We start from the raw sequence: 24,628 nt of genomic DNA on the forward strand, positions 1-24,628 counted from the left end.
GTACGAGTTTTCAGAAGGCTACGTGAAAACTATTCCCTCAGACTGCCCTTCGATAAAACCACTTGTTTCCAGGTGCCTGAGTCTGGGGCTGAGTTTTTCATCCTCACTTCCTGTGCTTTTAAGCTTATTCGCTAAATGATTCCATGTGGTTGACTCCAGTCTGGCTTCTTGGGGGTTTTGGTTTTCAGTGGCATCCCATGGCAATTTGAGACGCGGCCACCAGGGGGCACCGTTACAACACTGCCTGGAAGTGGCGGGGTGGTACTGGGGTAGTTTTGAGGGAAAGGGATAAAAATCTCCGTTTGATTCATTTGGGGGATTGCTGGGCTTTCTGGTTCAAGCAAATGCTTGGACTTCAAACCACGTGTGGTGTCTGCGAGCCCAGTGGCCAAGTCTCTGCCGGTTCATGCGCTCTCCTGCCCTGGACACAGACTTGAGAGTGGGAACTTGATACACCTTCAGGCGATGGATCTGTTGACCAGCGTCCATTCATGCAGCCCGCTGTGCCTTGCAATGTGATCTGGGTGACCACAGGTGGTCTGGGCTAGAGACCGGCACACAGTCCTGGGAACTGGACACTCCCCCATGGCCGTGCGGTACAGCCTGGGGGACGAGAGTCCGCATGTCCCAGGCCACGAGCTCCTGGCTCAGAATAGTTTATTCCCGGGGAGATTTGCGAGTGGGAGAACCCCGGTCCGGAACCCCAGAAGCTTGGAAAGCGTTTGGGGCAAGAAGGGTTAATGATCATAATTGCGAAGATTGTCCGAGGGCTGATGGAAAGCAGAGACGGAGCGGGATTGAGAACAGATGCGAGGCTTGATTTAAATTACATTTTATTGGATGCTGCAGCCTTAAGAGACGTGACTGCTTTACAGTTTGTTTCCACACTGTGGGCAGCTGCTGTCTGTTCTGTGTCCACAGTAGGATCCTGCCCAAGAAGGAGCAGCCGGCCCGCCTCGCTGTGTTGGGGCTTGGCGCCTTCCTCCTCTGCCCGGCTTGTGTCTTGAATCCGGGACAGGCTTGACTCGAGGTGGATCCTCCCTGGCCCGGCGCCAAGCTCCCGTGCTCAGCAGGCGCGGGGCTTGGTCCCCCCAACCCCCTTTCTCTTCTCCTGCCCTTTCCCCTGGCATTTGGGAAAATGGGGGTTTCGGTGTACTGGTTTGTTCGTTTCTGTTCTTCCTTCGCTCCCCCCCACAGTGGATTTCTAGGTCATTGCTGCTCTTAAGACCTCAGCAATTGGAACAGGGTTGGTTCTGCCAATGATGCGTGAAGCCGACTTAGAGTCCCCGCTTGGTTTCCGCTGCCCTTGTGGGAGCAGGAGCTGATGGATGTTTGTCAGGGAAGTCTTAAGTGTAATTCAGACGGCTGGGAGCCTCTGGAGAGAATGGCGGAGGCCCTTGACTCACGGAGGCCGAGCCCAGGAAGGTGCTAGGGTCTGTAGCCGGCCGGGCAGGGGAGGCCTTCCTTATTGCTAAGGCCTAGTGGAGCGGCAGGGAGGATGTCCATCCTGCATTCTCCTAGAAGATGGGTGTGTTGTGAATGTCAGTATTTCTTCCAAAGAAGCAGATGAAGCTCCTAGGGAACTTTTGTGGGTGTCTCCAGGGACAGACACAGACAGACACAAAATCAGCCCCTTGGTAAGTTTCAGCCCCAGAGCTGCCCACTGACTTTACCTGCTGGATGAAGACTTGCCTCCCACCCCCTTGGCAAGGTAACTGGCAGGAAATCCAGAGACCAGATCTGGTGCTCTCCCGCCCCCCATCGCTTCCCACCTTCATTCAATGCCCCTTTGTGTGTGATGGAGGGTGGTACTGCGAGGTCACACCTGGGAGTGCTTGGGGAGTGGGGGGTCACATGGTGCCAGGGATTAAGCCCATGCGTGCAAGGCATGCATTCTACCGCTTGAGTCAAACCCCCAGCCCCCGAAATGCCTTGTATTTGCAAGGCTTGCTTTGGGGTGCCTACTTGGCAGTGCACAGGGGTCTTTCCCGGTAATTGGAGCGGGAGGAACCATGCAATGCCAGGGATTGAACCAGGTGCTTCCATAATCAAAGCACGCACTGTAGCGGCCAGAGCCATAGTACAGTGGGTAGGGCGTTTGCCTTGCACGCAGCCGACTCTGGTTTGATCCTCGCCATCCTACATGATCCCCCCCCACCCCTCAGCACCGCCAGGAGTAATTACTGAGTGCAGAGCCAGGAGTAACCCCGTAACCCCTGAGCATCTCCAAGTGTGACCCAAAAAGAAAAAAAAAAAGCATGCTCTGTAGCTCTTTGAATTTTGAGTTATTTCTTTGTCCTCTTTTGGGGTGTTGGTTTGTTTTGTTTTGTTTTTTGTTTTTTTGCTTTTTGGGTCACACCTGACAAAGCACAGGTGTCACTCCTGGTGGTGCTCAGGGGACCATATAGGATGCTGGGAATCGAACCCGGGTCTGCTGCGTGCAAGGCAAATGCCCTGCCCACTGTCACTCCAGCTCTTTGTCCTCTTTTGTTTGTGTGTTTTGGGCCACACCCCTTGGTGCTAGGGTCTGACTCCTGGGTCTGGGTCTGTGTTCAGGGGGGGATCACTCCCAGCGGGGCTCAGGGTACTCGATAGGGTGCAAGGAAAACCCAGGTTGACCTGGTGCAAGGTGGGTGTCCTGCCTGCTGTACTGTATCTCCCTCACCCTTTTTTTTTTTTTAGAATCCCATGTGAAGCTGGTAGCATTGCGTGAAGCTGGTAGTATTGCGTGCAGGGTTCCATGCTAGGGGGGCGTGTGATGCCAGGGTCTGAACTTGGGGCCTTGTACCTGCAAGACATCTTTCCTACCCCTCAGCCCCCCAAATTCCCTTCTTTTTTTTTTTTTTTTTTGGCTTTTTGGGTCACACCTGACAATGCACAGGAATTACCCCTGGTGGTGCTCAGGGGACCACAGGGGATGCTGGGAATCGAACCTGGGTTGGCCTTGTGCAAGGCAAACGCTCTCCCCGCTGTGCTATCGCTCCAGCCCCTCTTCTTTTTTTGACCTTGGGTCACACCTAGCTGTGGTCAGGACATCTGGTGATGCTCAGAGATCACTCCTGGTGGGCTCAGGGGACCCTCTGGGGTGCCAGGGATCAAACCCTGGTCAACCACGTGCAAGGTAAATGCCCTCTCCTCTGCTAGTGCCTCATCCTCCCCGCCCCCAGTTCCCTTTTACTAAGATACACCGATAAGGATCAAAAAAATGAGAGTGAGGATTAAAAGAAAAAATCTCGCTGACATGATACCTTGGCAACTGAGGGGAAGACCCCAAAAGAGGGAAACTGAGATTTTTCAGGGCTGGAAGGGTGCAGGGAGGGCACTTGCACACGATTAGCCTGGGTGTGGCCCTCCGCACCCCATATATATGGTCCCCTGCATGCTGCCAGGAGTCATTCACCCCCCCTCCTCCCGATTGCAGTTGTGTGGCCCCAGAACAAAACAAAACAAAGCTTGAAGGGTTTTGTTTCCATTTGAGCACCAGCAGTTAGCCCAGTGAACAGACGATGAGCAGTTGTTGGATGGGCACTAGGTGCCCTGGCACACTGCTGCCCTTCTCGCCTCCCTGTGCCAGGCCTGCTCCCAGGCTGGGGGGCACGTGGCTGGTGGTCTGGTGTGGGTCCCTGTCTGCATGAGTCCGAGCGGGGAGTTGACTCGGAAGGCCAGAGCTCAGGTTTTTTTTTTTTTCCTTTTTGGGTCACACCCAGCGATGCTCAGGGGTGACTCCTGGCTCTGCACTCAGGAGTCACCCCTGGCAGTGCTCAGGGGACCACATGGGATGCTGGGACTCGAACACGGGTCAGCCGCATGCAAGGCAAACGCCCTACCCACTCTGCTATCACTCCAGCCCCCAGAGCTCAGGTTTTACCTTTGGGAACCCCAACTTGACTCCACACTCCCTCACCTGGTTCCACCACCTGGGCAGAGCCAGGGCCAGCATCTCCCTCCTCGAGCGCCGCCCCCCAGAGTGCCCCCCAACCAGAACAGCAAAGAGATTAGCCCACCTTGGATGCCCGGTTCAACCTTGGGAGGGGGACTTGGGAGTGTCGGGGTCCACCGGAAAGATAAGGAGCCCTGGGGCCTGAGCTGTGTGGTCCAGCGGGTCAGGTACCTGCCTTCACTGGCCAGCTTGGATGCAATCCTGGGCATTGTCTACAGTCCCCTGAGCACCCCGCGGGGAGTAGTTCCTGAGTGCAGAGCCAGAAGTTAAGTCCTGAGCATCTCTGGGTGTGGCCCACCCCCCCCAAAAAAAAATCAAACAAGAGATAAGGTGTTATCTCAGATGTTCTCTCAAGCACAAACTGCGCAGGACTCCCTGGCCTCTGGCTGTGAGGTATGTCCTGCAGGCGGGGAGCGGGGTGCCCTCTGGCTTCCCCTTGATTCCCAACCACCCCCCCACCCCAACGCACCGGCCACAGAAGCTAATTGGCTGCGAGGGGCCGGGGTAGAGGCCTTCTGAAGGCTGGCGCGAGGAGAGCAGAGAGCGGCAGGCAACTCCTCTTTAAAAAAGCTCTAATTGAGTTCTGAATCAGCCTCCCGCCTTTGATCCCTCCTCTCTTTCCCACACTGCCTGAAAAAGCCAGATCAGCACTTCTCAACCAGGGTGCGCCTGCACCCCACGCCCCGCCCCCCCCCACGCTGCTGCCGCCGCCGCCATCCACCGCTCGTCTCCTTCAGTTAAGATAATGAAGATGCTGAGAGATAAAATGTGTATTTAATAAGGGTGGGGGGGAGGGAGGCGGGAAGGGGCAGCCAGGGCCGTCCCCGGGCTGGGGCTGAGCCAAAAGACTCGGAGCTGAGAGCAAAGCTCGAGTAAGACTTGGCCCCGGGCGGCGGGGGTTTCTGGGCCTCGGTCCAGCTGACTTCACTGCTGTTTGCCCTAAATTCCCCCACCTCCACCCTCTCACCCCCACGCTCCTTGCCTCCCTCTTCCCTCGCTCCCCAGTGGGAAAAGGGAGGCTGCCCGCCTTCCACTTTATTGTCAGCGGGGATCTCTCGCTCTTCCCGGCGGTGCCCCCCTCTCCCCGCCCCTCGCCCCAGAGTCAGCTGCAAGGTCGGGCTGGGGCAGCCCCCTCTCGCCAGGCCTGTAGGAGCTGTGGGTTCGCCGTGGGGGGTGAGGAGCTGGAGCTAATGGAGACCAGCTGCTGTCTGCGTCCTGCCTGCCTGCCCGCCGCTCGCTGGAGGCCAGGCTGGCCTTGGGTGGTGGCTGGAGGCACCGGGGAGCGTGACCTCCCTTGCTGGGCACCCGGACATCCTGTGGCAGCGGAGGAGGCTCCTTGTGCGTCTCTCTCTCTCTCTCTTGAGAGAGAGAAAGAGAGCCGGGTTGGAGCCCGCCTGCGCCCGGGCGTCCTCAGTCTCCCCCGGGCTCCTCCCTAGCCCCGATCCCACTCGGCCCTGCCGGCTCCCTCGCTGGAGTGGTAGCCCAGCTGAGATCTGAGGCTCGCCAAGCTCTTTTGTAAACACTCATTAACTGCCTGGGAAGACCCAGGAGCCCTGTTTAACAGCTGGGAGAGAACTGAGGCACATTAGGGTGAAAGGCTTGACCTGAACTCACCCCTGGACTCCACCCTGGGGCTCCATCCCTACAGCACAGCGCCGGCCCCGCCGCTTCCTGCCTGCCATGAAGAACCCTCCCAGCCCCCGCCCCCACAACCGCTGCCCCATTGCCCCTTCTAAGGGGAGCCCCTGCTTCCCTCCAGCCTGGCCCCCGGCTTCCCCTGGCCCTTCACCCCATTGACACTCTTCCCTGCTCTGCTGCTGTGCAACTCTCCTTGTCAGATGCTCTCTCCTCTCCTCCACATACCTCCCCCCACATACCAGCAGGGCCCTGTCCCCCAAAACCTGGCCTCTCCCTCTTGGGCCCCCCTCTCCCCACGAGGGGGTGTGGTGTGCCCCTAAGCTGAGGTCTGTGACCTTGAAGCCCCCCCCCCGGGGGTCAGACCCTCTAACTTGAGCCTGGGGAAGTGTCCTCTCTGGAGCTCACTTCTGGGGGGAGGGGGGTTTGGGGTTCCACAAAGGGCTCTCCTTGACCCGAGGGTCCGCAGACTGTTGCTCCAAGTGCCTCCAGTCCTGCCAGCTACACCCCTCCATCAGCAGATTGCCCCGTCTCTGCAGCCCCTCTCCTCTCCCGGCTGCTGGAAAGGGTTTGACCCCACCCTGGGGTGACCTAGTATCGGGGAACACTGGGAGGGGACAGGGGACGGCTGCTCTCCTGGGGAGGTGGGTGGAGAGGACACCCCCTCCCCCAAATCCTCCCCTGCTGGAGAGATAGTGCAGTGGGTAGGGGAGGGCCTTTGCCTTGCCTGTGGCCAACCCAGGTCAAAGCCCCAGAATTCCATATGGTCCCCCCAGAACTGCTAGGAATGATTCCTGAGCCCAGAGCCAGGAGTAACCCTGAGCATTGCCGGATGTGCCCCTCCCCCCCAAAGAAACTGAAATCCTCCCTCGCCAGTGGCTAGGCAGGAGTGTCCAGAGAGCGACCCCAGACCCAGCTCAGGCCTTGGCACGACCCTCCCTCCCCGCAGCTTCTGGCTGCCTGCTGCAGGGGGGCAGATGAGATGTCTGTTTGGTCCTGTCCCACACCCTGCCGCCTCCGCCGAGCTCCCCCAGGTGCTGTGCCAGTCCCCCGCGCGTGACTCAGACCCCCGTCGTCTCTCTCCCTGTCAGCCCTGGCTCGTCAGTGGCCTCAGCCCTGCCCGGCTGACCCAGTCCCAGGGCAGGCAGAGGGCGGGGAGAGCCGGGCCGGGAGAGAGGGCTTTAGGACCCAACGGGAGCCCTGCCTCTTGCAGCAGCCTAACCCAGAAGCAGGGGGGAATCCTGAATCGAGCTGAGAGGGCTTCCCCGGTTCTCCTGGGAACCCCATCGCCCCCTGCCAGCCGCAGCCTGAGCAGGTAGGACCACGCACACCCCTTCCCCACTCCCCGCGGGCCGCCTCGCGCCCAGCCTCTCTGCGGGGGATCTGGCCGGTTCCCTGCTGCCCGCTCAGGCTTCCCCATCCCTCCTCCCCCACCCTCGCGGTGGTCCTGGGAGGGGGAGCCTGAACCTGGGAACCGGGGGTGTCTGCGAGCGTAGCACCCCTGCACCTTTCGTCCCCGGGCCCCCGCACTTGGCCCCCCGGGGGGCTCCCCTAGAAAGTGGGGGGCAGGTCTGCCCAGGCCCCACGCCCTTGCACCCTCCTTTGCAGTGGTGTTTCTTGGTACCCCTTCCCCCACCTCACTCGCCCGAATTGGCAGAGCTGTAGGATGGGGGGGAGCAGGGAAGGACCCCTGGCTCCCAGGGTGGGGTGCCTAGGGGGGGTGTTTCCTCTCCCACCCCCTCTCTGCCTCCTTGTGGCCCCAAGAGCTCAGGATTTCAGCCTGGGGGTGCGGGGGGGCTTCTCACCTTGTAGGGTGCTAATGGCCCTGTCAGGCCGGGCTCACTGGCCAGCTGGCCAGATGCTGGACACCAGTGGAGGCTGTGAGCTGGTTTACTGATGACCTTTTCTCCAGGGAAAGTTGTTTTCAATGTGGAGCCCCCTCCCTGCCAATACCTGAACCCCCTCATCACCTATGGTAAAGTGTCCCCGGGCCTGAATGTGTGTGTGTGTGTGTGAGTGTGTTTAGACCATGTGGCCGTGACAGCTGTGAGCTCTGCCTAGAGGTGGCTGCGTGCATCAAGGGGCCGGATCCCAGAGTGTGACTGACCGACCGGGAGCCAGAACAGGCCCAGCCCAGATGGCTGGGGCAGGGGGTGGACCAGAGTAGGGTGGCCGCCCTGTCCTGCCCGCCAGCTCCCTGGGCTCCTGGTGTTACCCAGAGCCTCTGCCTTCTTGCCGGCTCTCTGGGAGAGGCCGGCTGGTGCCAGCTATTTGCAATGGCTTCCTTTTCCCATGCCATGTGGGGCTGGCGGGGGAGCCCCCCCTCCCTCCTGGAGATCTGGGGCACCTCCGGCTCTGGTGGGCTAATGGGAGGGGTGGCACCTCAGGCAGCCTGTGCCTGGCCTCTGGCTGGTGGTTGGGAGGGGAGTGGAGCAGCGAGCGAGCGGCAGGCTTTGGGGGAGCCCTTCTTGCTCCGTAATGAGGGGGTGGCAGGCTTGTCCCCATCTGGGAGCTGTAGCGGGGGGTGTGCACCCCTCCATAGCTCAGGAATCCCCTGGGTAATAAAGTGATGTTAGATTCCGCTCTATCCTCGGCTCGGGGCTGAAAGTTGAGGTTCTAAGACTTGCCGGGGCCCCCTTAATGGTGCATCTTTCTGAGCCTCAGTTTCTCTTTAGGTAAAAATGGCCCGAGGAGACTGATGAGGCCCTCCCCCTCCCTCTATGCCTCTTACCCTGGTCAGCCTCTGCCCTGTTTCTGTCCCCCTGGGGGTGAGGGGGTGGAGACACCAGGCAGGGCTGCTGCTGCTTCGGGGGGTGGTGGGGGAGGCTCAGAATCCCCCTCCTGGGGGGGTCCTGGCTGCCCCCAGAGAGCAGGTCAGGAAGGACAGACGTGATCGTGATCTCCGGTCGGTCTCCGTCACCTCTGGCTGTCTCCTGGGCCTCCCCGCCTTCTCCCAGCACCCCTTCTGTCTGCACCTTCCTCTGGCCCCTCCTGCCCGGCGTCCTTGTCCCTGCGTCTCCCCAGCCCCGTGGCCTCCTTGTCCGGCTCACTGGGCAGGCGCCCTAATCGGACTCGACAGCGGAACTATGTGGGGCGGCTGGGAGCAGGCGGGCAGGCGGCGGACTGTGAGGGCGGCCCCTGGCACTGCCCAGGCCCCCCAGGTACCAAGGGCTGCTCTCTCCCCACTTGCCGGGCTGCTGGCAGGAGCTTTGCGGGCAGCAGCTCACCTCTGGGACCTCCCTGACACTCTGTCTCCCTCCTGTGTGTGGTGTGGCAGGACCGGGAGGACCCCCTTCCCGCTCCCCCCCCCAGCTCCCACGCTCCCTCGCTTGCTTGCTTCTCTCTTAGGAGAGATGCCCCTTCCCTTCGGTGCCGGGTCCAGCTGGGCGCCGCGGGAGGCAGGGCTGTGAGGTGGAGGTGGAGGCACTTCCCTTGCTCTGGGCCCAGGGCCAGCAGGCCTGGGCTTCCCGCCTGCCCCTGGCGCACGCTTCCCTGCAGGCCCCAGAGAGTCGCTAAGCTGGTTTCCTTCCTCCTTCTCCCGGGGCTGGGAGGTGTCTGGAATCCCAGGTGGGCTTAGGGTGGGAGCCCCTGAGCCCCTAAACCACAGCCTTCCCCAGCCTCCTCCTCCCTGCCCACCCCCCAGCCTCTGGCTCAGCTTGGGGGGGTGCACGTGCCTGTGGATGCCCTCTGCCAGCCCCTCATCTTTCCAGGAGAGTCGCCCCCAAGCTCCTGTTCTCTCCAGCATCCCCCCAGCCCCAGTACCCGGGGGTGACTCTTGAATCCCCCCCTTCCCTTCCCCGTGCTTGCACCCCCACCTCCTGAGGGGGAAGCAGTGGCTGCTCGGCGGGGTTGGGGCACTAGTTTGTCTTTGCTCCAGCTGGGCCGGGATGAAGGAAACTGGCACCAACTTCCCCAGCGCCAATTCCCTCTGCCCTCAAAAGACCAGTCAGCGGAGCCAGCCCTGCCCTCGCGGCGGCCACGATGTGGTTGGCACTGATTTGTCAGAAATTGGGAAGGTTTCCCTCCAGACCGCTCGCCTCCTCTCCCGGGGCCACGGACAGCTTTGGGACTTGTGGGCAGGCCTCCCCCCCCACCCCGCCCCGGGGGAAGGGGTGTGGGATACCCCTGAGGTGGCCAACTTGGCAGCGGCCCTGGGCTGGAGTGCTGGACAGGGCTCTGGGCCGGCAGTTTGTGGGGGAGAGGAGGACGGGGGCCTCCCTGCCCCCCTCATTTCCTGCACTTCGGGCAGCTGTGGGCGAGAAAGGCTGCAGGGATATTTTTAGTCGGTCTGTCCCCTGGCAGGAGGGACGTGCAGAAGAGCACGGGCAGGCGGGGGGTGGGGGGGGTGCTGGCCAAGGTGAAGGGGAGTGGGCGAGGGCGGGTGGCTGGTGGCACCCTCTGAGCTCTCTAGAGTAGGACCAGAAGGCACTCCAGATGCCAGGCAGGCAGCCCTGCTCCCCCCCCCCCACTGTCACGGGGAGAGAAACTGAGGCCCAGAGGGAGGACTTGCCCAGGGATGCTCCATCAGTTCTCATCTGCAAGGGGACAGGACCCCAGGCCTTGAGGGCCATTGTCTCCTCTCCCTACCCCTCAACCCCACCCTGGGCCCCTCAGCAGCAAGAGGACCCAGGCCAGGGTACAGGGTCCCCCAAACCCTCTGCTGGTTTGTCTGTAGGTCTCCACTGCGGGGCTGGAGCTGGAGTTCACTCAGGGGCCTGTGGCCGTTGACCCCGCAGACTGGGGCGCCTGGCTCGGCCGGGCCTCAGGAAGGGGCGTTGCGCTAAGTCCACCTTCGAGACCCTGAGTGCTAGGGATGAGTGGGGACAGGCCAGGATGAGACTTTCAGACCCCTCATGAGTTCCTGCGCCATGGCACATACCACCCATGCACGTATAAACATACACTCATACACAGGCACACTGACACACATAGTCATATGCATACAGGCACACTTTTCCATATACACACGTGTGCAGAATATATACACAGAATACACATACATCTCACACACACACACACACACAGAGTCACAGGGCGTTGGCTCGGAGGGAGGGAGTGAGTGGAGTGAGCACCCCAGGCGGGCTTAGATGGTCGGATGGTGGGGCGGATGGTGGGGCGGGCGCGAGTTCAGGGGAGGTTCGGGGTCCCTCACCTCTGCCCCTGGGTTATTGTGCACCTGCTGGAGGCGCTTTCCACAGACTACTGTGATGTGCAGGGCGCCCCCTGGAGTTGTTCAGGGCCTATTGGCCAAGGCTTCTGTCTCCCACCTTCTTGCGTCCGGCTGGAAGGAGGAGTCCAGAGGGACCTTCGTGCCACTCTATCACAGCCATCCCACCTTCTACCACTCACCAGCTTCGGTGTTGCTGGCAGCCGTCCCTGCCCCCGCCTTCCTCTCAGGGGGCCACTGATTGTGGCTCAGAGCCCCTCCCCCACTCCTACTCAGTGTGTCTGGGGCTCTGGGGCGTGGGTTTCTGGGGCACCCACCTCCACCAGGCCCAGAGCAGCCGCCGCAGTGAGAAATCAATAGTGCAAATGGATTGAGGTGATTCAGCCTGCAGACCCCCTCTGGGGCCCCAGCAGTTCTCCCAGGGGGCTGGCAGGGGCAGGGGGCGGGGTGGGGTGTCGCTGAGTCCCCTCTGGCGCTGCCTGTGCAGTGATGTCTGCCCTGTCTCGCGCCTGCTCCTCTCGCTCTCATCTCCTGGCCTGCTCCAAGCATGACAAATACTCTAGAACGTTTCTCTCTTCGCACCGGGCTGGAGTGGGGGTGTGGAGGGGCCCAGAGAGCAGCAGCAGGGAGCAGCAGGGCTGCCAACCAGCTGAGGGAGGGGAGCAGGTGGGTGAGGGAGGGAGCTGGTGCCCAGGGAGGACGAGCTGGGGAAGGGATTGGGTGACAGCCCACCCCATCCGCCTCTGGTAACTCAATCCCTGCACCCCACCCTCCCAGGCCCCCACCCCTGCTCCACAGCTTCAGCAGCTGCTGGTGTGTGAGAGTGTGTGTTGTGTGTGTGTGTGTGTCTGTTGGGGGGGCGGGGTGCTGCGGCGAGAGAGGGGCTGTGGGGGCAGGATGAGCTGCTGCCAGGACATGTTAAAGGAGACTCAGCCTGGGTACGACTTGGGTGGCAGGAGGAGGTGGAGCTTGGGGGCGAGTGGGTGGTGAGTGATGGACAGGGGGCCGGCTGAGGCTGAGGGGGGCAGGGCACCCCAGAGGTCTCACTCAACTTGTCAGCACTGGAGCAGCGGGGCTTGGCATGGTGGGGTGGGGATGGGCACCGCCCGGCCTGCCCCTGGGGTGTCTGTGCTTCCTCAGGGGGCACACAGAGCCAGGGAGGGCACCGCCTGCCCGTGTCCCCAATCCCAGGCTGTGCCTGCTGGGCACCACTGTCTCGGTGACTAAGTCACTTCTGTCCTGAGGCTGGCAAGGCGCCAGACTCAGCTCTTCTTGGTAGGTGAGTCACTGCCCTGGCATCTCCCCCGGATGCAGCTGAGTCACCCAGCCGTGCCTGCTGGGCAGGTGGGCACCAGGCTTGGGGTGGGGTTGGGGCTTATGTTTGTAGCCCCCAGTGTCTTCTCTGATTTCTCTCCCGGGGCCCCGGGCCCCGCCCACAGGCCTGCAGAGCTGCCAGTGCCCTAAGACGGTGTCTGCCACTGTGGGCCCTGGGGAGATGCAGGGGTGGGGAAGGGTTTGCTGTGGGGTGAGTGAGTGGTGGGGAGAAGGCGTTGAGGAAGGGAGGGCAGGTTTGAACCTCGGCTCTGCCACTGGCAAACTGTGGCCGCTGGGGCCAGGCCATTTCCTTTTGGAACCTCAGTCTCCACATCTGTAGAGTGGAGGCAGGCGCTGCCAGGGGACCCTGCTGTGGGGGTGGGGAGACTGTGGGGGGAGGCGGGGGGGAGGGGCTGTTCCCATACACACCCTCCTCTCAGCTGCATCCGGTGTGTGTGGGGGGGCACCTGCTTCAGACTGGACCCTGGATGGGTCTTCAGGAGCTGCCCTCCCCCCCCCCCACGCTTGCATTCATTGCTTTACTGGCAGAGTGGGCCTGCGGGGGGTGTCGGAGCTGTTCTGCGTGGCCGCTGCTGGGGGCGGGTGGCAGTCTCTGGGCCTGCACAGGGCACCCTCCGCTTTCCTGGGGGAGACAGAGCCTCGGCTTGGCAAGCCCAGAGCATCCCTCCTGGTCCACGTTCCCACGTCCAAGGATCCTCTTTTGGGGGGAGCGGCCCCTGGCCCCCCGTGGCTTTCCCCTGTCCTGAGAATCTTGGTGGCTGCTGGTGTGGGCTCAGCGAGTGTGTGCTCAGCGACCGCAGATGGAGCCTCCTGGCCAGCCCCGTGCCATCTCAGGCGTCCTGGAGTCAAGGAGGGGAGGCCCAGACCCGGACAGGCCGCCTGGGCAGAGGGAAGCTTGAACCCCCTGGGGGGGGCCAGACCCACATGAGTGAGACCCCCCCCGCTGTGTGGAGGGGCCCTGGGACTGCATTTCCTTCAGTATCCCTGGGCCTGCTGCTCTGTCTGCTGCTCATCCATGCACGTGTGTGCACAAAAGGCTGTCCTGTCCCTGTGCTCAGAGGCATATGCGTACACACCCGCGTGCCCATACCTGGGCCTCCGGGGTCTGCCTTTGCAGACCTGAGTCTCCGTGTTCAGGAGCGTCCCTGACCTCGGGTGCATGTTTAGACACCCCTCTGGGGTGTGCGGTTGCCCGGGTTCATGCACACTTGCAGTTTGCAGTTTCTTCCCGGCCCGCGAGAGAGCCTCAACATACATCCCTCCATCCTGTCTTGCTCCAGCTGGAAGACAGGTAGATTCTGGCCCTGGCGGCGGGGGGGGGGGGGGGGGGGGGAGCTGTAGGGGGTGGGCTGACTGACGCGGAGGGCCCTACCCAGGCTGGTCTCTCAGGGGTGGCGCCCCCTGCTGCTAGCTGAGCTCGGGCTGGAAGGCCACGGTGGTGGTGGTGGTGGTGTTGTAGGGGGTGGGGGCGGGGTGGGCCGGGGGGAAAGGGTTAAGCGTCGGCGTCCACATCTGGGAGCCATTGGCGCATTCCTGCCCGCTGAGCGCATGTTTGCGGATGGATCTGGACGGGACAGGGCGGGAGGTTCGCACCGGCGGACGGAAATCCAGACGGGAGCGGGAGACAGCCCAGCCCAGCGGGCGGGCTGCGGCCCGGGGAAGCGCGGCCCGGGGGGCCCAGCCCGCGGGTGCCGCCGCGCCGGGGCTGCAGAGACGCGAGCGCACAGGCAGAGCGCAGTCCCCCACCCCGCTGGGCCACCAGCTGTGCGAGTGGGGACACCACCCGCGTCTGCGCGCAGCCTCGAGGGAGGGAGGTCCCGGGTGGACCGCGGGGGGCGTCGCGCCGTGGGGACGGGGGGAGGGGCTTGAGACCCGCGCCAGCGGCTCGGGCCCCCGGTGGAGCCAGCCCACGAGGGTGACGACTTGGAAAGGGCACACTTCCCCTTCCAGGGGGAAGTCCTCCGAGGGCACTTGTGGCCACTTCTCTGCCCCGGAATGCGTGTGTGTCCCTGGTGATTCCGCTTCCCGGCGCGCTGCCCCTCCCCACTAGTAAACTGCTAGAGGTGAGGACAGACGGGGTCCCCGAGGGACCGGCCGGCTGGGAAGGCGGAAGGGGGCCGCGGCTGTGTTTGGCAACAGGCGCTGCAGCCCGAGGGGGACTCGGGCCCCGCTGGAGCAAGGAAACTCCAGCTTTCCCGGCTGGGGCCAGGACAGAGAGATCTAGAGAGGCCGGGGTCTGGGAAACTAGCAGGAGGGGTGCTCCTGGGCGCCCCCTACGTGGCTCTCAGAAGGTTCTAGACGGTTGCTCCTTGGGGCTAGGTCAGAATTCCTCGGACCCACTGGAGCTGGAGAGGGTCGGGGGTTAGGAGAGGGGACCGGGGAGAGGGGCACACTGGCCCGAGCTCTTGCACTTTTTTCTTTTTTTTTTTGCTTGCAGATGAGGAAATTAAGATTCAGAGAAAGGAAGCGACTTGTTCAAGGTCACAGAGCTCTCGGTTCCAAAGGTCTCCGGCGGCCGAGAGTTATAATTATGGGAATCTGGGGCTTGACAGCTAGGGCCGGGGACTCGGTGCTCGCGGCCAGATCACAGCTGCTGCCGCAGCTGCCTCCCTCTCGCGCTGTAGGTGTGTGGTGGTGAGGGCGCGCCGGTCTGTGTGTGCGCGAGTGTGCGCGTGCGTGTGTGCGTGTGTGTGTGTGTGTGTGTGTGCGCGCGTGCGTGCGTGCGCGTGTGTACGCGTGCGTGCGCGTGTGTGTGTGCGTGCGTGCGTGTGTGTGTGTGTCTGTGTGTGCGAGATACGTGCCCCTGTGAGTGGGGGGGCGTGGTTGGGGGGGAAGGGCGTCAGAGACCTCACCCCGCAGTCCTTTCTTTATCCACCAAGCCCTCTTTCCATCCTTCCCGTAGAACTTCAGCCGCTTCCCGCTCCGAGTCTCTCCTTTTTGGGCCAGAGGGAGGGATTCTCCTAGATTCCCACGGTCCAACCTCCTGTTGGGCGCGGCCCCTTTAAGACTCGCCCTTCCTTTAGGTCTAGTAAGGCGAGGGGGGGCGTGATCCCGCGGGCCCGCCTCTGCCTGGGGATTGGCCAGCGGGCGGCCGGGGGCGGGCCCGCGGGAGGGCGCCTCCCCCACACCCCTGCCCCGTCCCCTCCCCTCCGCCCCCCAGTCTGGGGCTCCGGGTAAAGTTTCAGCCTCCGCACGTGACTCGCCATGGCCGCTGCCGTCGCCCCGCGCCCCTGAGCCGCGGCCCCCCGGACGGCTCCTCTCCCGGGACCTGCACCCCTGACGCCGAGCAGCCCCGCGGCGCGGGCTCCGGGCGGCCGTCCCGGACGGACTGCGGCGAGGTAACCTCCTGCCCGGGGGCTTCGGGGACCCCCAGCCCCACCCCCACGCCGCTCACGCCCCGGCGGGCGGGCGGGCGGGCGGCGGGGTCCGGCGGGGTCCGCGCGCGCGTGCGGCCGCGGCGTCCCGGGCGCCCCGTCGGGCCGAGCGTCCCGGCCCGCGCCCGCGGCTGGGCTGTGCGCGGCGGCGCGAGGCGGGGGCAGCCCGGCACCGGCGAGCAGAACCGGGAACTCCGGCTCGCGCTCTCCCTCGCGTCTCTTCCCGAACGAGCAAAACAAAAAGACTTTTTCAAACCTGTTTGGGGAGAGATCGGGTGCCCAACGGACCGGCCCCCTCCTTCTCCCCCCACTGTTATCTGAGCCGCGCTGTGGTTTGGGGAGCCGCGGCCCCGGGGCCCACCCCCACCCAGGCAGTCGGCGGGGGCGGGGCCCGCTCAGCTGGTGTCCCCTGGTGCAGCGCGGGGCGCCCCGCAGGATGGGATGCGGGGGGGGGGGGGCGGGGGGGCGCCTGCGCCCACCTGGGTGGGACGTCGTTGCTGGTTCTGGCTACTGGGGAAGGGGGCGCGGGAAGGATGGAGTCGACCGGCTGGCTGCCCGCCGGGGAAGGGGGGGCCGTCTGCAGCATGGTGCCACCCTACTCGGGAAGCTGTGAGCCAGATGTGTATTTGGGGGGGTGCCGGAGCATCAGCTAGACTCTGCCCCCTGCTCTCTCTGGGCACTGCCCTCATGGTCAGATGGCTTCTGCAGAGAGGGACAGGCTTGAGTATGCTAGTTTGGGAATGGGTGTCAGCTCCTGCAGGGGAGAGGGCATTGGAGCCCAGACCCCAGAAGCCCACCTTGGAGACATGTCTCCCCGCCTGTCCCATCTGGGATGGGGTGCCCAGTGTGCCGGGCACAGAGGGCATCTCTGCAGCCCCCAGTGCTCCTGCCCGCTGGCTGTGTGCATGTGTGTGTTTGGAGGGACCTGTTCCTGAGACTGTCCCCGAGACTGTCCCCCCTTTACACCCTGACCAGGTGTAAACGACCCCCCCCCCCGTTTATACCCCATCCACTCTTATTCCTTATTCCCAGTGTTTCCCAAAGTGGGGGATTCTGCTCTCTCCACCAGTGCTGGAATGATCTGGAAGGGGGGGGGTCATAGTAGCCTTGGGTGTAATTTGGGGACTCTCAGTTTGGCTTGTTCCTTTAAAGCAGGTAGCTTTTTTTTTGGGGGGTGCTGTGAATTTTCCCCTGAAAAGTGTTGGTAGCCAAGAGGCTTGGTTTGAGACCCTGTGCACCCTTTTCTTAGCTGTGTTTGCAGGAGTGTGGGGGGCGGGGAGCAGGGTTGTTTCAGGGAAGGACACCAGAGCATGCTAGGAAACTGGGGTTCCAGCCCCAAGCCCCCCAGCAGGGCCTGGTGCTTGATGGGGAGTCAGACATGGGGGAAGCCCCAGGCTGAAGTCGGGGTGTCTGGGAGCTTTGGGGCTTCCCCTGTGAAGGATGGAGATGAGTCTCAAGTCGGGGGGCCGGACCAGAGGAAAGAATATTGGAGGAGCTTGAGGAAGAAGGTAGGGGGGGCGTGGTGTCAGGGAGCTTGTGGCGACAAAGGAGATGGGGGTGCTGCCTGGGGGTGGGGACAGCACTGGGGTCCGGTCCAGTGGGCCGTGGATGGAGGGGTCTCGGCTTTGGAGGGACACGGCGGGTGTGGGTGAGTGGGTGTGAGGTGGGCCCCGCAGGGCGCTCAAAGCAGAGGCTGTGCGGTTTGAGAAGAGCCAAGCTTCACCTCAGCCCTTCACTGATGTGTGTCCCTGCCACCACCCGGGATACCTCTCTGTGTCCCCTCCCACTCCCAGCCCTGGGGCAGCCAGCCTCATGCCCGGCCTCCCCCACTGGGCACGGCCGCCCTCCTGTGCCCTGATGGCCTGTGCCCGGACAGGACTCGTCCTTCTCAGCCTCCTGTGCAGGAGAGGGCATTGTCTGAGTGCTCCAGCACTCAGTGCTCCAGCAGGCCGGTTTTGGGGGGGGCTTGACCTGTACCCCAGTTGATGAGCTTCCCCCAACCCTCCCAACGTCTAGGAGCCCGGCCCTCCCGTCTGGGCCCGTCCGCGAGCTGCTCCTTGCTAGGAGACTCTTCGGGGCGGTGGTCCTGCTTCCCAGCACGGGCCTTCAGGCCGGCTCCTGGTCCCCCGGGAGGCAGGGCCCCCGGCAGGCCTCTGGGAGGAAGGATGTGGTGATGGCTGGCGGGAAAGGTAACCCTAGCCTGGATGAGCACACGGGGTCCTCGAGGCTGCCCGGACCCCACCCTCCCGCCTGCTGCTGGTGGTTTGGGAGTGTGGGAATCTGGCACTCGGACCAGCCTTGTCCTGACTTTCTGGGTTTTGGAAAAGGAGTGTGGCAACTGATACCCCGGCTCCCCGGCTTGGCTGCGCGTCCGCTCTGACGCCTGCTCGCCCGCCTCCCGCCCTGTGGCTGCTGTCTGGAGCCCACACGGTTCATGGGGGGATGCGGGTGGGGGCCGGGCCCGGATACTCCGTGTGTGTCCAGGGAGTGTGCTGGGGGTGGGCTGGCGTGCGGCGGGTGTCTGGGTGTCCCCGCCGAGCGGGCCGGCCGTGTGTGGGACTCCAGACGCAGAGGAGGGGAGCGTGTCCGTGGAGGTGTCTGTCCCCCCCCCTTGTCTGGTGTGGGTGTTGCTTGCTCTGGCTGGATCCCACTCCAGTCCCCGCCCCCCCCACCTCCCCCCAGCGGGACCGCCTGCCTGCTCGCTCTCCCGCTCCCTCTCTCCCTCTCCCTCTCCGCCACTGGAGCCTCCCTGGCCTGTTCCTGGAATTTGGAGAGGAGGAGGAAGAGGCAGGCAGACAGACCTCCCACACTCTTGCCCGCCCGCCTGGCATCAGGGGGAAATGAAGTAGGTGCCTTGGAGCTAAGGTTTCCCAGGCTTCCCCAGACGCCCCCTCCCGTCGCTCTCTGCCTCCTGAGTCCTGGCGGCCCTGTCTTTTACTGAGGGGCCACCGAGGGGCCACGGGCAGCCCGCCCCCCTCCCTGCATAACTGAGCTGATCGGCCTCATCTGCTCCAGCATCCAGGACCTCCCGACACCACTGGCTGCCCTGGGAGTGGGTGGGGGATTAGGCTGCTGCCAGCTTGCCCAGCACCTGTTGCCGACCCCAGCCCTGTAATTGGAGCCGTCTGGGGAGGGGCTGCTAAGTGACAGGTGGAATTTCTGCATCTAGGCACCCCCCACCCCCACATACACACATGGGCCCTGCCTTTCTCTGGCTGCGGGGACAAGGAGAGCCTGCACCCCGAGCTGGTGGGGATGGCAGCCTGGGCTGGTGGGGATGGCCTCTGCTTTGCCTTGCAGATGCGGCAGGGGTTGGCTGGTTCGGTGCCACTTGCCTAGTGGACCACCCCTCCCCGCCCCCTCCCGGCACAGCCTGCAGACCTGGGTTCCCCTTGGCCCCGCTGTCTCAGCCCGGTTGCTCTGGCAGGGCCGGGAGGCACGGGGGGCACGGATGGGGTAGTTCTCTGTTAATGTTTTAATTGCATAAAAACTGGGAGCTCAGCTCCGGGCCAGTGGGGAGTCTGGGTCTGGCTGGCCGCCCGGTTTGGGCTAAATATAGTCTGGGACATCTGCAGAGAAGGGGAGGGGGTGGGGGGAGGTTCCATTCCCCCCACCTCCAGCCAAGGTGCCCTCGTCTGGGCGGGCACCTTGGCGCAGGGAGGGGGGGTTCCTCAGCATGAGAGATTGGGGAGTGGCGGTGGGAGAGGGAGAGGGCGCAGCTGAGGTCCTGGCTGCCGGGAGGCCCGCAGACGCCCGACATGAACCTGGAGGCTGAGGACAGGGCCCGAGTGGGGTGCCCGGGGCTGCTCCCCTGCCCCCAGCACCGCCGAGTACAGGCGGTCCCCGCGTGTCCTGCGCGTGGTGTCACCGTGACCCTGCTCCGTGCCCAGCCTGTGCACACACACACAGACACACAGACACACACACACACACACACACACACACACAGACACCTACCTTGGAGCGCTCTGGCTCCGCCCCCTAGGCCACTGGGTCCTCTGGGTCCTACTGCGGGTCCCCAGCCCTCCTCCTTCCCTCTGTCCCTCGCCCCCAGTGAAACCATCAACCCAGGAATCGAGATTTGTGAAGGGGAAGCTGCGGTGGGGAGTTCTCTGATCTCCAGTCACGGCAGGAAGTGGAGGGGAGGGGGGGAGCCACGGGTGGCAGGCGCGGGAGGGACCCCAGCCATCAGCCCCAGGACCTAGTGCCCTCTGCTCCCCCCATGGAGGACAGGGACCCTCCCGCACCCCCTTTCCTTCCAGCTCCAAGGGAGGGGGGGATATAGAGACAGTTGATTCCCCTGGGACTGTTAATCTTCTTCACCCCCCCCAGCAGGGGGGGAGTCTTCCTGTCACATGACCATCACTTCCTGTCCCACTGTGGTTCCCGGGATGTTTGTTGTTGGTTGCCATGGAGATGGCCGCCTTGGGCACTTCCCTGGTTCTTGTGGGGAGGGAGCTCCCCCCCCACACACACACAGTTGGGGGGGTACTTGGGGGGCCTGCCTGCAGGGCTGTTTCGGGCCGAGCGTGTGTGGTCTCCAGTGCCCCAGATCCCCGGGGCCCCCAGACTTCTGTCTGTAGGAAGGAGTCACCGCCACCTACTCAGACTGAGTGTTGGGGCGTCTGTGGCCACGTCTGGCTGCCTGCGGCTGGCTGTGTGACTCCCACGGTGGGGTGGACCCTGCCCCTTCCCTCCGCTCGGGGTCCTTGGCTCCCCCTTCCCCTTTGGCCTCGGGGGCCTCAGCCCCTCCGCACGCGCACAGTATCCACTTTCCCCGCTGGGAGTTGCCGGGGGGTCCGGACCAGGATCCTGGGCATCTGTGTTTTGGGCTGCGGAGAGTCGGGGCGCAGCCTGCACCCACCCTGCCCTGGGGCGTTGGGACCCGGCCCCGGGGGCTGCTCGGGCTGGCTGGGCTGGAGGGGTGAGGGTGCCCCCGCCGCTGCCCCAACTGAGTGGGAGGGTGTGGTGGAGGAAGTTCCTGGGGGGTTGATGGATGGGAGGGGGGCCGTGGGGCGCGGCACAGTCTGACTCAGGCTAGGTCTGGGGTCAGAGCCAAAAGGATATCCTGAGGCAGGAGGGGGGGCCTCCCGGCTTCCCTGCACCCGGCTCCCCAGGGAGCAAGCTGGAGGGGGGGCTGGTAGCGGCCTGTCCTGCTGACTGACGGACGGGCTGTCCCGGGGGCCAGAGGGGACAGGGCAGAGCCGAGGGGACACACACGCAGACGCGTGCACCCACTCGGGGGTAGGGGGCCTCACTGTGAGAGATTGAATGGTGGGGTTGGTGCCAGGTGGGGGTGGGGGAAGCCCCATGCCAGGCTGGCGCGAGGACGGTGCTTTCCAGGCTGGGGGGGTCCCCTTTTGTCTGTGCCTCTCTAGTCGCCCACCGGACAGAGCTGCCGCTCTGCGGTCCATACCCGCCTGTGGTCGGCTGCGGCCTGGCAGGCCCATCTCTTCCTCTTCCTGTTTTCTTCCTTCCCGGGGCGGCCCGCTCCCCTCCCGAGGCCTGGGGTGCCCCCTGCCCTTTCACCTACTCTTCTGCGAAAGAAGCCCTGCGGGAGGCTGAGCCAGGCGTCTGCGTGGGCCCCTCAGCTGCTCGGGGCTTTGGAGGTCCTGGGCTCGTCTCCCAGGATGCTCTGGACACGGTCCCGGGGGAGGAGGTGGGGGCACCTCGGCGCCCGCCTGCAGAGCCCCCACCCCCACTTCACCCCCTGCGGGAACCCAGCTTGGCTGGGGTTTGGACTGTCTTGTTCTCCCTGCCTGCCTTCAGCCGCCGCTGAGACTGAGGGGTGCTTGGAGACTGGGGGCAGAACCTCGGGTCGGGGGTGCGGGGGTGAAAATCAGGAAGGTCTAAGTGCCCCCAGCCCTCCGGGACTCAGCACAGCATCGATCTTGTGTGTGTGTGTGTGTGTGTCTGTCTGTCTGTGTGTGTGTGTGTGTGTGTGTGTCTGTCTGTCTGTGTGTGTCTGTGTGTCTGTCTGGATTTGGGGCCACACCCAGCAGTGCTGGGGGCTGCTCCCAGCTCTGCGTTCAGAGCCACGCCCAGCCATGCTTTGGGGGACTCTGCGATGCCAGGGTGAAAACCCAGGCCTCTGCCCACGCTCTGCCTATCGCACCATCTCCCTGGTCTCTGGGCAGCAGGTCCTGAGGTGGCACCCTCAGCTGGGTTCCGCTTTATTTTATTTTTTATTTTTTTTTGCTTTTCGGGTCACACCCGGCGATGCACAGGGGTTACTCCTGGTTCTGCACTCAGGAATTACCCCTGGCGGTGCTCAGGGGACCATATGGGATGCTGGGAATCGAACCTGGGTTGGCCTCGTGCAAGGCAAACGCCCTACCCACTGTGCTATCGCTCCAGCCCCTGGGTTCTTCTTTAGACCGCCCCCCCCCAGGCCTCTCTGAGGTTGTGCTGAGGCACGTTTGCAGACCAGGTATCTCTGGGGCCAGGGGAGAAGGGGCCCTGGGGTCTCTTTTGCCTAAACTCTAGGGAGCAGGATGGAAGGAGGCCCCCGAGACCAGGCTGTAGACTTGCTGGGAGGGTCAGGGCTGAGAGCCTTGGCTCGAGGGGCTTTTGGAGAAAAGGAATAGTGGTCCCCAGTGGTCCGCAAGCCTCCTGCTGGGAAAGGGGACGGGGGGTGGGGGAAAAGAGAGAGGGAGAGAGAGTGAGTGTGTGTTTTCCTGAAAAGTGTGTAAGTTGTTCCAGCTCACTGTTCTGGTTCGAAAGCTGCCCAGTCCCGCCCTGCCCGGCGCTGCCAGCTCCTGGCAGGGTCGGGGGCCCCAGGGTCCAGGGCTGAGCTGCTGCCAGGGCGCTGGCATGCCCATCCCCCTTGAGGTTGACTGGAGCCCTGGGTGTCTTTTGCATATGATTCATTTGCTGTCTAGAATACTCAGGAAACCCCCAGCTCCCCTTCTTTTGAGCCCCCCCTCCACTTCCTAGCTGGTCCTGGCTACTGTAGCCGCCTACCTGCCCTCTCTTTCTGGGGAGCTGAGAGGAATGAATAAAGCAGGGGTCCCAGGCCCACGCTGGGCTGGGGGCCCCCTGCACATCTCCCCCGAGGATGGGGCGGAAGTGGCCTGCTTCTCCTGTCACTCCCAGAAGGTTGGATTGGCGGCTGGCCAGAGGGAATTTGGGAAGGGGGTGTGGTCAGCCCCGGGCTCACCCCTGGAATATCGGGGTGGGGGGTGTGGAGCCTGTGAGTGGGTGGAAGGGTCACGGGAAGGGTGGGAGGCAGGCCGGTGCCTGCCTAGTCGCTCTGGGGGTCCGGTGGGGGGTGCCCTGCTGGAGCTTGCTGGCTGTTATCTCCCCACCAATCACAGCCTCGGAGTAGCAGCCCCCTGGTGAGCAAACAGGTGCCTGGGGAGGTGCGTGGCCCAGGGTGGCAGCGCGGAGATTTGTCCCTCCCAGCCTCTGCGTCTTTCCTTTCTTTCTGCTGCTCCCGCCTTTTTCTCCTGTGCGTGTGTGGGGATACATGTCACAGAGGAGCGTGGGGGAGGGCCGGTGCCTGGTGGGGGGGCTGGCGGCAGGCGCCTCTCTGGCCTCCTCGCTGCCATCAGTGGTGCCCTGGGCAGGCCCGGGGTGGAGGTTGGATGTGGGTAGTTTGTTTTCCCTTTGGTGCTGGTTTCAGTTCTCTGGGGGTGCTTTCTGCTGCACCCCAGGGTTGGGGCAGGAGGTGGGGCCCAGGCGTCTGGCCCAGCGGCCCTTAGCACCGGCACACTCGGCCCCGGCCCCGCCCCGCCTGGCCCATCCCTGTTCCCTGACCAGCCTGGCCCTTGGCCCATTTCTCTGACCTTTACCCCTCCCTGGGCTCAGGGCCCTCCCCGGGGAGCTGAGGAACTTTGCACTGAAGTTTGCAGCTTAGGGAGTGGGGAAGGCCTGTGTGTGTGTTTGTGTGTGTGTGTGTGTGTGTGTGTGTGTGTAGGAATGAGTATGAGAGTGTGAGTGGATGTGTGTGAGTGAGCATGAGTGTGTGTGTCAGTGTGTTGTGTGTCAAGTATGTGTGAATGTATATGAAGGGCGTGTGTGTATATGAGTCTGAGTGTGTCTATAAATGTGTGTGAATGTGCAAATGGGCATGAGTGTGTGTATACATATATATGTGTTTGTGTGTTAATGTGGTGAATGGTCATGACTGTGTATGTATGTGTGTTTGTGTATAATTGTGTGTGAATGTATGCAGATGGCCTGAATATATATATGCATGTGTGTGTATAGTACATGCACATCCATTGTGAGTGGGTGTACGTATATATATATGTGTGTGTGTGTGTATATATGTGTGTGTATGTGCGTATAAGTGTGTGTGAATGTATGGAATGGGTGTGTGCGTATATATGTGTGAGTGTATAAGTATGTGAATGTATGTGAACTGATGCAAGTGTATATATATGTGTGTGTGTGTGAATGTATGTGAACGGGCATGAGTTGTGTAGGTGTGTGTGTGCGAGTGTGTGGATCTGATTTCCCTGGGCATGAGTAGGGCCTCTCGGCTATCGTGACCTTTTCTCTGAGGTGATGATGGGCTCCTGAGGGCTCTGCACGGCCTCTCCCTGCACCCCCAAACCCGGATAGGTCGCTTGGGGTGGGGTCTGGTGTGAAAGACTTTCCGGGCGTGGCGGGCTTCCTGGAGGGGCCCCGGTGTGTGGACTCTGGTGTGTTTGGGTTGCTGAGTGCCAGGGCGCGCAGGAGCGGCTGGCCCGGCTGTGGGAGGGCCGGGCACGGGCGTCTGGGAACCCGGAGGGGCTGTGACTGCGGGGAGCGGCGTCTGGGGCTCAGCGCGCCAGGCCTTTTGGTGGTGGGTGCAGCCCAGGTGTGGGGAGATGGTATCACGGGGCTCCCTCTCCCCACCTGCGTGCCCACACACAGGCCAGGGCGCGCCCGCGTGCTCCTGCCCACCAGGCGCTTTCTGCAGCGCTGTGTGTGTGTGTGTGTGTGTGTGTGTGTCTGGATCGACGCTGGTAGGACTCCGCCAACCCCCTTTGCCTGCCCCCTCCCTCAGTTCCCTGTGTGTGGGGCCCCAGCAGGGTAAGGGGGGTCAGGGTGGCAGCTGGCCCGATGGGTGTGGGCATTCCTCTGACGTCAGCTCGCTAGGCTGGGAGGGAGCTGAACTGAAGGGGGGGCGCAGGAAAGGGGGCACCTCCCGCAGGAGTCAGGGGGCCTCCGTGACGGTGGTTGCCCGAG

General features: G+C 63.3%; 1 protein-coding gene across 1 annotated transcript in view; it reads left to right on the forward strand.

Annotated features, from left to right (window-relative positions):
• The first annotated feature begins 6,768 nt into the window (after positions 1 to 6,768).
• RARA (retinoic acid receptor alpha) overlaps positions 6,769 to 24,628 on the forward strand; it is a 42,573-nt gene continuing 24,713 nt past the window's right edge. Inside the window, exon 1 of the mRNA XM_004608744.2 lies at positions 6,769 to 6,890. The gene's annotated coding sequence lies outside the window, so the exon portion shown is untranslated. The remainder of the gene's footprint in view (positions 6,891 to 24,628) is intronic.

This window comes from Sorex araneus, chromosome 3, assembly GCF_027595985.1.
Source record: "Sorex araneus isolate mSorAra2 chromosome 3, mSorAra2.pri, whole genome shotgun sequence".
Lineage (NCBI taxonomy): Eukaryota > Metazoa > Chordata > Mammalia > Eulipotyphla > Soricidae > Sorex > Sorex araneus.